This window comes from Opisthocomus hoazin, chromosome W (assembly GCF_030867145.1).
Source record: "Opisthocomus hoazin isolate bOpiHoa1 chromosome W, bOpiHoa1.hap1, whole genome shotgun sequence".
NCBI lineage: Eukaryota > Metazoa > Chordata > Aves > Opisthocomiformes > Opisthocomidae > Opisthocomus > Opisthocomus hoazin.
The window spans coordinates 25,322,688-25,326,602 of record NC_134453.1 but is presented as its reverse complement, the minus strand read 5'-3'; positions in this window follow the sequence as shown (position 1 = coordinate 25,326,602).

Below are 3,915 nucleotides of genomic sequence, written 5' to 3'. Positions count from 1 at the left end.
TCGAGATGCAGCTCTGCACCAATCACAACGAGTTGCAGTAGTTTTGCCTATATATGGATTGGGGGTTTAACCATTCAGATGCTGTAATAGTTTTGCTATATAAACCTTGTTTTTGCTGACTAATAAAGGTGAACGATCATACTCATATTGGGGTCACATCATTACAACGGATCCATAACCCACGCCAACATTTGGTAGCAGTGGATGGACGGTTTCCCTGCAGGAGTCCCTCAGTCTGCCGTGAGCAGCTAGAGAGGGGGCGTGGGAACAACGGCTGGGAGGGTCCTTCCTGGGTGCGAACGCGCAGGGCAGACACGGACGGCCGACTCCCAGGAATTTTCGAGCCACACTGGGGCTGCCTGGCGCAGCTAAATTTTAACGTGGAGGCCGTGGTCGCAAGCAAGGAGATAGGGGCTGCGGCAACGTTGCTCGTCGGTATGCTCTCTAAGAGAGGAATAGACGCAACGGCAAAACAACTCGTGAAGTTGATTGGGCCGGGGAGGAGATGGGGTCCACACTGATATAGGAATAGTCAGCAGTAGTTAAGCTCCTCCAACCCATCCTCTCCGTTCGAGGGTTACAATATGACTCAGCTACCTTGAAGTTTCTGTTGCTGCTGCACAGAGAAAGGACTTAAGCCGTTACTTGTGCTTTCGCTACATTAACACCCGAGGGAGGGACCTGCTTGGCAATAACTCTGCTGTTTCAGGGTCCTAGCCTCCCTATGCCACCTGTGAAAGCAGGAGGGGGTCCGAGTCGGCAGCCCGTGGAGGTAGGGAAACCTGTGGTCCAGGAAAAGGAGTACGCGCAGTGAGACCCACTGGCACAGGGGTTTCCACCCCCACCGCCAGAGTCACCGCCACCGCGCCGCGGAGAGGGATTCGCTGAGGCACCACCGCCCGCGGGTCGACCGGGCACTGCTGCTGCCCCTTCCGATCGTCCCATGGTATCCTCCACTTCCTCAAAAAAAAAAAAAAAAAAAAGGTGGCCAGAGTCATTCAGAAAAGTCCTTTTGTTGCAAATGTACCACCTGAAGAAAGCCGTGAGCAGGAGCTGGGTCTGTTCCCCCCCCCAGCTCGCTGGAGGATGGGACAGTCACCTAGAAAGGAGCGAAAGCTCCATCAAAAAATTTTTACAGTGAAGTCTGAAAGAACAAAGTCTTGCAGTTTAAAATCCCTGAGAAAATCATTACTTGGAAATCAGTGCATACAGCTTTAAATGCTCTAAAACTTAGAGAGACTATCTCAGAAGCAGCTGCTACTCCTTCACTGTTATCTCAAAAGCAAGGACAGAGCAGCAGTCTGTTGAAATTTAACCCTACATACGACGAAATTCCTACCGAACATGAGAAGTGCGGGAAGTAAATCTGCCAGAACCTGACGATCCTTTGAGTCCAGAGATATGGGAAGTGGGGTGTAAAAATCCGGCATCCCGAAAGTGCATGACAGGGTCTCTCGACAGCAATTGGCGTACCCGACCTGAGATCAAAACGAGGTGAATTCCAACATAAAACTGCACAGTCCCTCAGACACTGTACAGCCGCCGCGCCAGCAGTCACCACATCGAACGGGTCAGCAAACCTTACACCTGGTGGGGCACATGGCTCCCCCCGGGCAACCGGCGGCACGGTTCGCCCCCCACCCCCTTTCCCCCCCCCCCCCTTCCCTCGATCCCAGCGCACCGGCCTGTCCTGGCCAGCCCAGAAGCGGCGCGGTGAGAACCATCTTTCTGACATTCAAGGACTTGGTTACAAAAAAATGTATACAATTCAATTACTGCAGTAGAATTCCTTGTGAACAAACAGCTGGACTTTATTATCTTTCCAAGGTTCAGATGGTCTATCTAGATTATGTTATTCACTCTGTTGAAAGGTGAAAATATTGACATTATGACTGAAGAGTTGTCCCCTCTATTTACTTTGTCAAAAAGGACTCAGATTTATTATTTTCCCGAAGATCAATGCCAAAAGCAAAAACTGTTTTACAAAAGGTTTCAGATAGAATTGCAATTAACTTCAGCTCCAGAATTAATGTCAATTTACCAACAAATTTGTATATAATTTATGAGGTTTTTTGTTTTCCAGCCTTATCCTCTTTTAGGTCGGTTATGTGATGATGTGCAGGAGTTGAAGACTCTGGAATGGATCTTTTGATATCATATGGCCAAGAAAATATTAACCACTTCTCGGGAATGTAATGATTATGTATGTTAACATGGCATAAATATCTAGTAAGAGTATCTTTTCGGTACACACATTTGGGTAGAACTATTCCCTGTGCGTTCAGTACTGCAGTAAAGAATGCCTGCTTTCTAGAACTCCAACATTAAGTTTTAGAAAGTTAATTATTTTGCTGCTTTCTAGTAATAGATTTTGGGTACCCAGGTAGGATGCTGCTCTTGAACATCAATGGTCCGAGGGATTGCAGGACCTCCAGCCGGCACCGAGGGATTCTCAGGGAGAACCTCTGATCACTGGACCAAAAAAGTTCTGAGCACGAACCATTAATAAGGCAAAGGCATTCTTCCAGAATTGTTTCTTGTTGCCTGCTTGTTAGTCATAGTAAAAGCTTCACAGCATTGAGCTATGTCCCTGACGAGAAGGGAAAGCGTTTTTTCTAACCCAGAATTGAAAAGAGAGTACTCTTCCTGAAACTGAAGCTTGGGAATTTGTCTGGTAAATGTTGAATATTATTGTAAGTTCTGTCTTTGCAATATTTGGATTTATGCTGAAAACTTGGTGTGCCTGTGTGTGTGTGTGTGGTCGCGACCATGAACGTGTGGTTTTATGTTACCTTGTTTGTATTTCTGTGTTCTGATGGATTTATTTGGTTTCTGTGATCTAACGGATTTGTCTGGATTAAGTAACTGTTTTGTGTCTTTTGGTTTGGTAAGTTCTGCAGGTATTGACTATTTCTGTTTTTTTGACTTCAGACTGTTGTATTTGGACTCTGATTTATCAAGACTTTGGAAGCATTTGGTGCAGCAGGGAATAGATGTGGTGATGTTTGCAGCTTTATGCTTTTATGTACATTAATTTTAGCCTATATAGTTAATGAGTCATAGTTCTAGATACATTGATCTTAACCTAGGTAATTAATATGGATAGCCAATACTAAATGTTATGGATGTTTGTATATGTGATAAGTATACCTATAACCCAAGTGCAAATTTACTGAGCTCATATTGTTGATACACTGCTATTTCAATGCCTAACGTGGTGAGATGCATCCCCTCCCATTGACAATAATGATATGTTGTGGTCACCCACATGCTAGGTAACAGATTTACCATCAGTATGTATCATTCTCAAGTTAATTTAATCTTTCTTTATATCCAGCAGGTTATGGTATGCACTTCACATCTCTATGTCTTCAATTAGCATTTGTGTTCTTATATCTGTTAGTATTGTAGTTTGTGTGGGCCTCTGAAAAAGTGGTAGCAAGCTGAAGACCAAAATTATGTCAGCTCTCATCATCATCAACAACCTCATCAACTATACCTGGCTTGCTCAAAAAACAAAAAGGGGGAATTGTGGATTCCTGGCTGGATGAGAGGGGACATAGTTTGGTGCTGTTGAGCAACCCAGGCTTGGTAATGGAGATAGACCTTGAAATTAGCGAACACGGAACACTGCTACAGAAGTAGATTGGTGAACACGGAATGCTGGGCAGAGAAGCAAGCCAGTGTTACCACAAAAGTCTTGCAATCCCTGCTAGAAGATCAGAGTAGTCTACGACATGCAGTATTGCAAAATAGAGCCGCAATTGATTTTTTACTGCTGGCCCAGGGACATGGCTGTGAAGATTTTGAAGGCATGTGCTGTATGAACTTGTCCGATCATAGTAAGTCCATCCACAAGCAACTACTATGGCTTGAACAGCACGCCAATCAAATACAACAAAACCAGGGATTTTT